This window comes from Nerophis ophidion, linkage group LG06 (assembly GCF_033978795.1).
Source record: "Nerophis ophidion isolate RoL-2023_Sa linkage group LG06, RoL_Noph_v1.0, whole genome shotgun sequence".
In the NCBI taxonomy this organism is placed as follows: Eukaryota; Metazoa; Chordata; class Actinopteri; order Syngnathiformes; family Syngnathidae; genus Nerophis; species Nerophis ophidion.
In genome coordinates, this window is record NC_084616.1 from 14,137,360 (window position 1) to 14,150,174 (window position 12,815).

General features: G+C 25.8%; 1 protein-coding gene across 2 annotated transcripts in view; it reads left to right on the forward strand.

Annotated features, from left to right (window-relative positions):
- Positions 1-4,116: 4,116 nt before the first annotated feature.
- plagl2 (pleiomorphic adenoma gene-like 2) overlaps positions 4,117-12,815 on the forward strand; it is a 117,692-nt gene continuing 108,993 nt past the window's right edge. For both annotated transcript variants that reach the window (XM_061902718.1, XM_061902717.1), the window contains exon 1: positions 4,117-4,329. The gene's annotated coding sequence lies outside the window, so the exon portion shown is untranslated. The remainder of the gene's footprint in view (positions 4,330-12,815) is intronic.

Below are 12,815 nucleotides of genomic sequence, written 5' to 3' on the forward strand. Positions count from 1 at the left end.
AAAGTAGTCAAAAATGTACCGTTGTAACATTTTTACAGTAATAAATAAATAAAGTCTGTTCTAGGGTCAAGTTGTGTTCATTTTAAATACTTTAAAATCTTAGGCAATGTTTTAAGTCACTTTTGAGCATTTTTCATAGTTTTACAAGTGCAAAAAGAAGCCAAAGTGTGTCTCATTCAGTAATAGCTGTATAATTACTAATACGAAGATGCTCGCACACAAACACTAGAGAAAAAACGGATAACTATGAAAAGCCAACTTTTTTCGAGTTAAATTCTTTTTAAAATGATTGAAAAAAAAATACAAATATAGTTGATGATATTTAATTATTATTTTAAAAGTTTTAGTCAATAATAAACAAAGTAAATAAGTGTTTGTTGATGTGAATTTATTTTATTTTTCCATTTTATTATTATTATTCCATCCATCCATTTTTCTGCCGCTTATTCCCTTTGGGGTCGCTGGTGCCCAGCTCAGCAACAATCGGGCGGAAGGCGGTGTACACCCTGGACAAGTCGCCACCTCATCGCAGGGCCACCACACATTTTTATGTATTTGATCTATTTTGAAGCTTGTTTTTAAATGTATTTTTACCAATAGTTTAATCTTTTCATAATTATGGGTATTACAAGTGATTATTTGTGCATTTTTACACAAACAAACGCTATCGAAAAAATGACTCTCTATAAAAAGACAACTTTTTTTTTTTTACCATTAATTTCTTTTTAAAATTATTTAAAAAAAATACAAACATGGTTCATAATATTTAATTATTATTTTAAAAGTTTTAGTCAACAAATAAAGTAAATAAGTGTTTGTTGCTATTAATTTGTTTGTTTTTTTCTATTTTATTTATTTATTTCTATTTACTTGATATATTTTGAAGCTTGTTTTTAAATGTATTTTTAAAACTACTTTAATCTTGTCATAATTATTGGTATTTAAAGCGATTATTTGTGCATTTTTACACAAACAAACAGTATAGAAAAAACGGCTAACTATAAAAAGCCATTTTTTTCCCCGGTTAATTTATTTTTAAAATGATTCAAGGAAGAATACAAATATGGTTCATGATATTTAATTATTATTTCAAAAGTTTTAGTCAACAAATAAACAAATGCATATAAGTGTGTTGCTATAAATTTACATTTTTATATTGTATTATTTTCTATTTATGTATTTGATCTATTTTGAAGCTGGTTTTTAAATGTATTTTTTACAAATAGTTTAATCTTGTCATAATTATGGGTATTTAAAGTGATTATTTGTGCATTTTTACACAAACAAACGCTATAGAAAAAATTACTCGCTAAAAAAAAGAGAGCTTTTTTACCATTAATTTCTTTTTAAAATGATCGAAGAAAAAATACAAAAATGGTTCAAAATATTTAATTATTATTTCAAAAGTTTTAGTCAACAAATAAACAAAGTAAATAAGGGTTTGTTGTTATAAATTTTATTTTTTTCCTATTTTATTTATATATTTTTATTTACCTGATCTATTTTGAAGCTTGTTTTTAAATAAATGTTTTACAAATACCTTAATCTTGTCATAATTATGGGTTTTTAAAATGGTTGTTTGTGCATTTTTACACAAAAAAAAAACACTATTGAAGAAAACACTTACATTAAAGGCCAACTTTTTTTCTGGTTAATTTCTTTTTAAAATGATTGAAGAAAAAAAAATACAAATATGGTTGATGATATTTAATTATTATTTCAAAAGTTTTAGTCAACAAATAAAGAAATACATACAAGTGTTTATTGCTATAAATTTACATTTTATGTATGTTATTTATTTTTATTTATTTGATCTATTTTGAAGCTCGTTTTAAATGTATTTTTACAAATAGTTTAATCTTGTCATGATTATGGGTATTTAAAGTGATTATTTGCGCATTTTTACACAAATACTATAGAAAAAACGACTAACTATAAAAAGCTAACTTTTTCCCCGTTAATTTATTTTTAAAATTATTTAAGAAAAAAATGAAAATATGGGTCATTATATTTAATTATCATTTCAAAAGTTTAAGTCAACAAATAAACAAATAGGTGTTTGTTCCTATACATTTACATTTTTAAATCTTTTTTTTAATTTATGTATTTGATCTATTTTGAAGCTTGTTTTTAAATTTATTTTTTACAAATACCTTAATCTTGTCATTATTATGGGTTTTTAAAATGGTTATTTGTGCATTTTCACACAAACAAACACTGTTGAAAAAAACACTTACGATAAAAGCCAACTTTTTCAGGTTAATTTCTTTTTAAAATTATTGAAGAAAAAAAAATAAAAATATGGATCATTATATTTAATTACTGTTTCAAAAGTTTTGGTGAACAAATAGAAAAATACATATACGTGTTTGTTGCTTTTTTCTATTTTATTAGATTTTTATTTATTTATTTGATCTATTTGGAAGCTTGTTTTTAAATGTATTTTTACAACTACTTTAATCTTGTCATAATATGTGTATTTAAAGTGGTTATTTGTGCATTTTTACACAAACAAACATCATAGAAAAAAACGACTAACTGTAAAAAGCCAACTTTTTTCCCATTAATTTATTTTTAAAATTATTGAAGAAAAAAACAAAAACATGTGTCATTATATTCAATTATTATTTCAAAAGTTTTAGTCAACAAACAAACAAATACATATAAGTGTTTGTTGCTATAAATTTACATTTTTGTATTTTATTATTTTTTATTTATGTATTTGATCTATTTTGAAGCTTGTTTTTAAATGTATTTTTACAACTACTTTAATCTTGTCATAATTATGGGTTTTTAAAGTGGTTATTTGTGCATTTTTACACAAACAAACACAAAAGAAAAAAACGACTAACTGTAAAAAGCCAACTTTTTTCCCATTAATTTATTTTTTAAATTATTGAAGAAAAAAATAAAAATATGTGTCATTAAATTCAATTATTATTTCAAAAGTTTTAGTCAACAAACAAACAAATACATATAAGTGTTTGTTGCTATAAATTTGCATTTTTGTATTTTATTATTTTCTATTTATGTATTTGATCTATTTTGAAGCTTGTTTTTAAATGTATTTTTACAACTACTTTAATCTTGTCATAATTATGGGTATTTAAAGTGGTTATTTGTGCATTTTTACACAAACAAACACTATTAAAAAAAACACTTACTATAAAAGCCAACTTTTTCTGGTTAATTTATTTTTAAAATTATTGAAGAAAAAAATATGGATCATTATATTTAATTACTATTTCAAAAGCTTTAGTTAACAAATAGAAAAATACATATACATGTTTGTTGCTGTAAATGTACCTTTTTTCTATTTTATTAGTTTTTATTTATCAATTTGGAAGCTTGTTTTTAAATGTATTTTACAACTACTTTAATCTTCTCATAATTATGGGTATTTAAAGTGGTTATTTGTGCATTTTTACACAAACAAACATCATAGAAAAAAACGACTAACTGTAAAAAGCCAACTTTTTTCCCATTAATTTATTTTTTAAATTATTGAAGAAAAAAATCAAAATATGTGTCATTGTATTTAATTATTATTTCAAAAGTTTTAGTCAACAAACAAACAAATACATATAAGTGTTTGTTGCTATAAATGTACATTTTTGTATTTTATTCTTTTTTATTTATGTATTTGATCTATTTTGAAGCTTGTTTTAAAATGTATTTTTACAACTACTTTAATTTTGTCATAATTATGGGTATTTAAAGTGGTTATTTGTGCATTTTTACACAACCAAACACAAAAGAAAAAAACGACTAACTGTAAAAAGCCCACTTTTTTCCCATTAACTTATTTTTAAAATTATTGAAGAAAAAAATAAAAATATGTGTCATTATATTTATTATTTCAAAAGTTTTAGTCAACAAATTTAAATGTTTCTATTTTATTATTAGAATTTGTTTATTTGATCTATTTTGAAGCTTGTTTTTAAATGTATAAATATGAAACAAATTATTTTCTCGTGACTCTGTTTTATTATTTTTAAGTAAATATATTTTAATGAAAAGGGAAGTCAAAACAAACAAAAAAAACCCCATCAATAACAAAAAAAAAGTGTCCCTGCGTGTTAAAAAAAAAGTTTGTGAGAGTGCGATGACGTCACAGCTGCAGCCAGCTTAGCGCCCATTGCTGCGCTGCAGCCTGAGGAGAGACATTCACTCCCAGGCCACAAATATCTGCTTTTTTTCCCCCCTCCACGCAAACAACAAAACAGCAAGAACGACATCGAGCTCGGAGTGTTTGGACTTTCTCTCTCGCTTTTCTCGCTTGGTGGCTTCATGTGAAAGTTGGCTTCATGCGGCGCTGGAAACTTTTTGGTGGGTAAACTACTTTTTTATGTGTGTGTGTGTGTGTGTGTTGTGTTTGGAAGCACTTTTACGCAACTTTTGACGTCGACGTGCTGCTTATGTATTTATTTTTTTTGCGTCACTTTTTTTTTTTTTTTTTTTTTGCGGCTTTTCGCGACATTTTAACAGCCACGCCAGCTGTATTCGAGTGTCGTGTTATGCTTGTTATTCCGATGCAAGTGCAGCCATTTTGGGAGTGTGTTTTAAAAAAAAAAAAAAAAAAAAAGTTGTAAGTTGTGTGAACGGTGAAGGAGTTTGTTGATGGTGCGTTCAAGTGTCACACGGAGCACGGAGATGTGTTCAGGGTAGGTTTGCGACTTCCTGGTGTGGATGTCATGTTTGCAGGTTTCATGTACAGTATATATATGTGCCTTCATAACCCTGCTCTTCCTCCTCCTCCTCCTCCTCATGTGTGGTGTTTGCGGCTCCTCGGATGTTTTTGTTCCTCTCGGCTCGGTGCGCATGCGTGCGAGCTTCTCCTTGGAAGCAGTAAATCACGTCCAAGAATTTGAGGGCTAGAATGTCATGGAGGCTGCAATGGTATATAATGTCATGTAGCCATGTGTGCGGCAGTACTGCAATATTCTGCGTGTACCAAACGTGTCGTTAACGTTGTATTGTTATTATTATTATTATTTTATAAAAAAATTTAACGAACTCGCTGATCGAAATAGTCTGTTCCAGGGTCAAGCTGTCAATATTGGTGTTTGTTGCTATATCTGCAGTGTAATCTAAAAAAAGAAAAAAAAAATAATCAAATTTTCCCCTATTTTATTATTTTTTTTCTTCATTTTATCTATTTAGAGGCTTGTTTTATATTTATTTTTACAAATAGTTTAATCTGGTAAATGTATGGATATTTGAAGTCATTATTTGTGCATATTTACAAGAATAAACCCTGTAAAAAAAATTACTAACTATAAAAAGCCAAATTTTTTCCATTTTATTTGTGTTTTTTTTATTTATTTGATGTAATCTAATGCTTGTTTGTATATGTATTTTTACAAATAGTTTAATCTTTTTTGTGTTTGTTGCTATGAAGTTAATTTTTTTCTCTTTTCTTATTCTTTTTTAAATTTATTTGATCTATTTTAAGGCTTGGTTTTAAATGTGTATTTACAAATAGTTTAGTCATGATGATGGGTATTTAAAGTTATTTGTGCATTTTCACGCGAACAACCCTATAGAAAAAACGACTAACCATAAAAAGCCAACTTTTTTCCCGTTAATATCTTTTTAGTGTTTTGTTGCTATAAAGTAAATTTTTTTTCAATTTTATTAGTATTCTGTTTATTTATTTTATCTATTTTAATGCTTGTTTGTATATGTATTTTTACAAATGGTTTAATCTTTTTAGTGATTGTTGCTATAAAGTATTTTTCTATTTTATAAATATTTTTGTTATTTATTTGATCTATTTTAAAGCCTGTTTTTATATGTATTTTTACAAATAGTTTAATCTTGTCATAATCATGGATATTTAAAGTGATATTTTTGCATATTTACACAAACAAACCCTATAGAAAAAAACGACTAACCATAAAAAGCCAACTTTTTTCCCATTAATATCTTTTTAGTGTTTTGTTGCTATAAAAAAATTTTTTTTCGATTTTATTAGTATTCTATTTATTTATTTTATCTATTTTAATGCTTGTTTGTATATGTATTTTTACAAATGGTTTAATCTTTTTAGTGATTGTTGCTATAAAGTATTTTTCTATTTTATTAGTATTTTTTCTATTTTATTAGTATTTTTGTTATTTATTTGATCCATTTTAAAGCCTGTTTATATATGTATTTTTACAAATAGTTTAATCATGAATATTTAAAGTGATTATTTTTGCATTTTTACACAAACAAACCCTATTGAAAAAACGACTAACCATAAAAAGCCAACTTTTTTCCCCGTTAATATCTTTTTAGTGTTTGTTGCTATAGAGTATTATTTTTCTATTTTATTAGTATATTTTTTAATTATTTGATGTATATTAAAGCCTGTTTTTATATGTATTTTACAAATATTTTAATCTTGTCATAAATATGGGTTTTTAAAGTGATTATTTGTGCATTTTTACACAAACAAACCCTATAGAAAAAACGACTAACCATAAAAAGCCAACTTTTTTCCCCATTAATATCTTTTTAGAGTTTGTTGCTATAAAGTCTTTTTTTCTATTTTATTAGTATTTTTTAAATTTGTCTGATCTATTTTTAATTTGTTTGATTTATTTTTAAAGCCTGTTTTTAAATGTATTTTTACAAATACTTTAATCTTGTCATAACTATGGGTTTTTAAAGTGATTATTTGGGCATTTTTACACGAACAAACCCTGTCGAAAAAACGACTAACCATAAAAAGCCAACTTTTTTCCCGTTAATATCTTTTGTGTTTGTTGCAATAAAGTATTTTCTTTTTTTTATTAGTATTTTTGTTAATTTGTTTGATCTATTTTTAATTTGTTTGGTTTATTTTTAAAGCCTGTTTTTATATGTATTTTTACAAATAGTTTAATTTTGTCGTAATTATGAGTATTTAAAGTGATTATTTGTGCATTTTTACACGAACAAACCCTGTCGAAAAAAGGACTTACTATAAAAAGCCACCTTTTTCCCCGTTAATATCTTTTGTGTTTGTTGCTATAAAGTATTGTTTTTCTATTTTATTAGTATTTTTTTATTTATTTGTTTGATCTATTTTAAAGCCTGTTTTTATATGTATTTTTACAAATAGTTTAATCTTGTCATAACTACGGGTTTTTAAAGTGGTTATTTGTGCATTTTTACACGAACAAACCCTGTAAAAAAAACGACTATAAAAAGTCAACTTTTTTCCCAGTTAATTTCTTTTTAGTGTTTGTTGCTGTGAAGTAATTTTTTTCCATTTTATTAGAATTTTTATTTAATTATTTGATCCATTTTAATGCTTGTTTTTACATGTATTTTTACAAATAGTTTAATATTGTCATAATTATGAGAATTTAAAGTGATTATTTGTGCATTTTTACACAAGCACACCCTGTTGGAAAAAAACAACTCACTATTTCAATGCTTGTTTGCATATGTATTTTTACAAATACAATATATATATATATATATATATATATATATATATATATATATATATTCATTAAAAAAAATAAAGTGATTGTGCATTTTTACGAACAAACCCTATAGAAAAAACGACTATAAAAAGCCAACTTTTTTCCCGTTCATTTCTTTTTTGTTGCTAATAAGTATTTTTAAAATTTTAGTAGTATTTTTTTTAATTTATTTTATCTATTTTAAAGCCTGTTTTTATATGTATTTTTACAAATAGTTTAATTTTGTCGTAATTATGAGTATTTAAAGTGATTATTTGTGCATTTTTACACGAACAAACCCAGTCGAAAAAACAACTAACTATAAAAAGTAAACTTTTTTCCCAGTTAATTTCTTTTTAGTGTTTGTTGCTATAAAGTAATGTTTTTCCATTTTATTTGAATTTGTATTTAATTATTTGATTTATTTTAATGCTTGTTTTCACATGTATTTTTTACAAATAGTTTAATCTTGTCATAATTATGAGTATTTAAAGTGATTATTTGTGCATTTTTACACAAGCAAACCCTGTCGGAAAAAAAACAACTAACTATTTTAATGCTTGTTTGCATATGTATTTTCAGAAATAGTTCAATCTTTTTAGTGTTTGTTGCTATAAAGTAAAACATTTTCTATTTTATTGGTATTTTTCAATTTTAAAACTTGTTTTATATGTATTTTTACAAATAGTTGAATCTTGTCATAACGCTGAAATTGTGCATTTTTACGCCAACAAACCCTATAGAAAAACGACCTAAAATAGCCAACTTTTTTTATTAGTATTTTTTTAAAATTGATTTGATCTATTTTAAAGCCTGTTTTTATATGTATTTTTACAAATAGTTTAATTTTGTCGTAATTATGAGTATTTAAAGTGATTATTTGTGCATTTTTACACGAACAAACCCTGTCGAAAAAACGACTAACTATAAAAAGTCAACTTTTTTCCCAGTTAATTTCTTTTTAGTGTTTGTTGCTATAAAGTAATGTTTTTCCATTTTATTTGAATTTGTATTTAATTATTTGATTTACTTTAATGCTTGTTTTTACATGTATTTTTACAAATAGTTTAATCTTGTCATAATTATGAGTATTTAAAGTGATTATTTGTGCATTTTTACACAAGCAAACCCTGTCGGAAAAAACAACAACAAACTATTCTAATGCTTGTTTGCATATGTACTTTTAGAAATAGTTAAATCTTTTTAGTGTTTGTTGCTATAAAGTAAAACATTTTCTATTTTATTGGTATTTTTCAATTTTAAAACTTGTTTTATATGTATTTTTACAAATAGTTGAATCTTGTCATAACGCTGAAATTGTGCATTTTTACTCCAACAAACCCTATAGAAAAACGACCTAAAATAGCCAACTTTTTTCCCGTTCATTTCTTTTTAGTGTTTGTTGCTAATAAGTATTTTTTCAATTTTATTAGTTTTTTTTTAATTTATTTGATCTATTTTAAAGCCTGTTTTTATATGTATTTTTTCAAATAGTTTAATTTTGTCGTAATTATGAGTATTTAAAGTGATTATTTGTGCATTTTTACACGAACAAACTCTGTCGAAAAAACGACTAACTATAAAAAGTCAACTTTTTTCCCAGTTAATTTCTTTTTGGTGTTTGTTGCTATAAAGTAATGTTTTTCCGTTTTATTTGAATTTGTATTTAATTATTTTATTTATTTTAATGCTTGTTTTTACATGTATTTTTACAAATAGTTTAATCTTGTTATAATTATGAGTATTTAAAGTTATTACTTGTGCATTTTTACACAAACAAACCCTGTTGAAAAAACAACAACTAACTATTTTAATGCTTGTTTGCATATATATTTTTAGAAATAGTTCAATCTTTTTAGTGTTTGTTGCTATAAAGTAAAAAAAATTCTCTTTTATAAGTATTTTTCAATTTTAAAACTTGTTTTATATGTATTTTTACAAATAGTTGAATCTTGTCATAACGCTGAGTATTTAAAGTGATTGTGCATTTTTACGCCAACAAACCCTATAGAAAAACGACCTAAAATAGCCAACTTTTTTCCCGTTCATTTCTTTTTAGTGTTTGTTGCTAATAAGTATTTTTTCAATTTTATTAGTTTTTTTTTTTTTAATTTATTTGATCTATTTTAAAGCCTGTTTTTATATGTATTTTTACAAATAGTTACATTTTGTCGTAATTATGAGTATTTAAAGTGATTATTTGTGCATTTTTACACGAACAAACCCTGTCGAAAAAACGACTAACTATAAAAAGTCAACTTTTTTCCCAGTTCATTTCTTTTTAGTGTTTGTTGCTATAAAGTAATGTTTTTCCATTTTATTTGAATTTGTATTTAATTATTTGATTTATTTTAATGCTTGTTTTTACTTGTATTTTTTACAAATAGTTTAATCTTGTCATAATTATGAGTATTTAAAGTGATTATGTGTGCATTTTTACACAAGCAAACCCTGTCGAAAAAAAAACAACTAATTATTTTAATGCTTGTTTGCATATGTATTTTTACAAGTAGTTCAATCTTTTTAGTGTTTGTTGCTATAAAGTAAAACATTTTCTATTTTATTAGTATTTTTCAATTTTAAAACTTGTTGGGGTATAGCTCGGTTGGTAGAGTGGGCGTGCCAGCAACTTGAGGGTTGCAGGTTCGATTCCCGCTTCCACCATCCTAGTCACTGCCGTTGTGTCCTTGGGCAAGACACTTCACCCATGTGCTCCCAGTGCCACCCACGCTGGTTTAAATGTAATTTAGATATTGGGTTTCACTATGTAAAGCGCTTTGAGTCACTAGAGAAAAGCGCTATATAAATATAATTCACTTCACTTTATATGTATTTTTACAAATAGTTGACTCTTGTCATAACGCTGAAATTGTGCATTTTTACGCCAACAAACCCAATAGAAAAACGACCTAAAAAAGCCAACTTTTTTCCCGTTCATTTCTTTTTAGTGTTTGTTGCTAATAAGTATTTTTTCAATTTTTTTAGTATTTTTTTTAAATTTATTTGATCTATTTTAAAGCCTGTTTTTATATGTATTTTTACAAATAGTTAAATTTTGTCGTAATTATGAGTATTTAAAGTGATTATTTGTGCATTTTTACACGAACAAACCTTGTCGAAAAAACGACTAACTATAAAAAGTCAACTTTTTTCCCAGTTAATTTCTTTTTAGTGTTTGTTGCTATAAAGTAATGTTTTTCCATTTTATTTGAATTTGTATTTAATTATTTGATCCATTTTAATGCTTGTTTTTACATGTATTTTTTCCACTAGTTTAATCTTGTCATAATTATGAGTATTTAAAGTTATTATTTGTGCATTTTTACACAAGCAAACCCTGTCGGAAAAAAAAACAACTAACTATTTTAATGCTTGTTTGCATATGTATTTTTACAAATAGTTCAATCTTTTTAGTGTTTGTTGCTATAAAGTAAAACATTTTCTATTTTATTAGTCTTTTTCAATTTTAAAACTTGTTGGGGTATAGCTCGGTTGGTAGAGTGGGCGTGCCAGCAACTTGAGGGTTGCAGGTTCGATTCCCACTTCCACCATCCTAGTCACTGCCGTTGTGTCCTTGGGCAAGACACTTCACCCATGTGCTCCCAGTGCCAACCCACGCTGGTTTAAATGTAATTTAGATATTGGGTTTCACTATGTAAAGCGCATTGAGTCACTAGAGAAAAGCGCTATATAAATATAATTCACTTCACTTCACTTTATATGTATTTTTACAAATAGTTGATTCTTGTTATAACGCTGAAATTGTGCATTTTTACGCCAACAAACCCTATAGAAAAACGACCTAAAAAAGCCAACTTTTTTCCCGTTCATTTCTTTTTAGTGTTTGTTGCTAATAAGTATTTTTTCAATTTTATTAGTTTATTTTTAATTTTTATTTGATCTATTTTAAAGCCTGTTTTTATATGTATTTTTACAAATCATTTAATTTTGTCGTTATTATGAGTATTTAAAGTGATTATTTGTGCATTTTTACACAAACGAACCCTATAGAAAAAACAACTATAAAAAGCAAAAGTTTTTCTCGTTAATTTCTTTTTAGTGTTTGTTGTTATAAAGTACTTTTTTTTTTCTATTTTATTAGAATTTTAATTTAATTATTTGATCCATTTTAATGCTTGTTTTTGTATGTATTTTTACATATAAGAGCGGAGATGTGTTCAGGGTAGGTTTGCGACTTCCTGGTGTGGATGTCATGTTTGCAGGTTTCATGTACAGTATATATATGTGCCTTCATAACCCTGCTCTTCCTCCTCCTCCTCCTCATGTGTGGTGTTTGCGGCTCCTCGGAGGTTTTTGTTCCTCTCGGCTCGGTGCGCATGCGTGCCAGCTTTTCCTTGGAAGCAGTAAATCACGTCCAAGAATTTGAGGGCTAGAATGTCATGGAGGCCGGAATGGTACATAATGTCATGTAGCCATGTGTGCGGCAGTACTGCAATATTCTGCGTGTACCAAACGTGTCGTTAACGTTGTATTATTATTTTTTATTTATTTTTTTAACGACGTCGCTGATCAAAATAGTCTGTTCCAGGGTCAAGCTGTCAATATTGGTGTTTGTTGCTGTAGCTGCAGTGTAAACTTCAGGAAAAAATATATATATATTTAAAAAAAAAGAAGATATTTTATTATTATTTTATTTCATCTATTCAAAAGCTTGTCTTTGTATTTATTTTTACAAATATTTTAATCTCGTCATAATTATGGATATTTAAAAAGGGATTATTTGTGCATTCCCACGTGGACAAACCCTATAGAAATACGACTAACTATAAAAAGCCAAAATTCTCCCTGTTAATTTGTGTTTTTTGCTATTAAATATTTTATTAGTATTTTTTTTAAATTTATTTGATCCATTTAGAAGCTTGTTTTTGTATTTATTTTTACAAATAGTTTAATTTTCTCATAATTATGGATATTTAAAGTGATTATTTGTGCATAAAGAAAAAAAAGACTAACAATAAAAAGACAACTTTTTTCCCGTTAATTTCTTTGTAGTGTTTGTTGCTATAAATGAGTCGCCCGCTGGCCTGTTCTAAAAATAGCTCAAATAGCAGCATTTACCAGTGAGCTGCCTCTATTTTTTAAGTTGTATTTATTTACCAGCAAGCTGGTCTCGTTTTGCTCGACATTTTTAATTCTAAGAGAGACAAAACTCAAATAGAATTTGAAAAACCAAGAAAATATTTTAGAGACTTGGTCTTCACTTGTTTAAATAAATATATATATATATTTTTTTTTTACTTTGCTTCTTATAACTTTCAAAAAGACAATTTTAGAGAAAAAAAAAATCCAACCTAAAAATTATTTTAGGATTTTTAAACACATATACCTTTTTACCTTTTAAATTCCTTCCTTTTC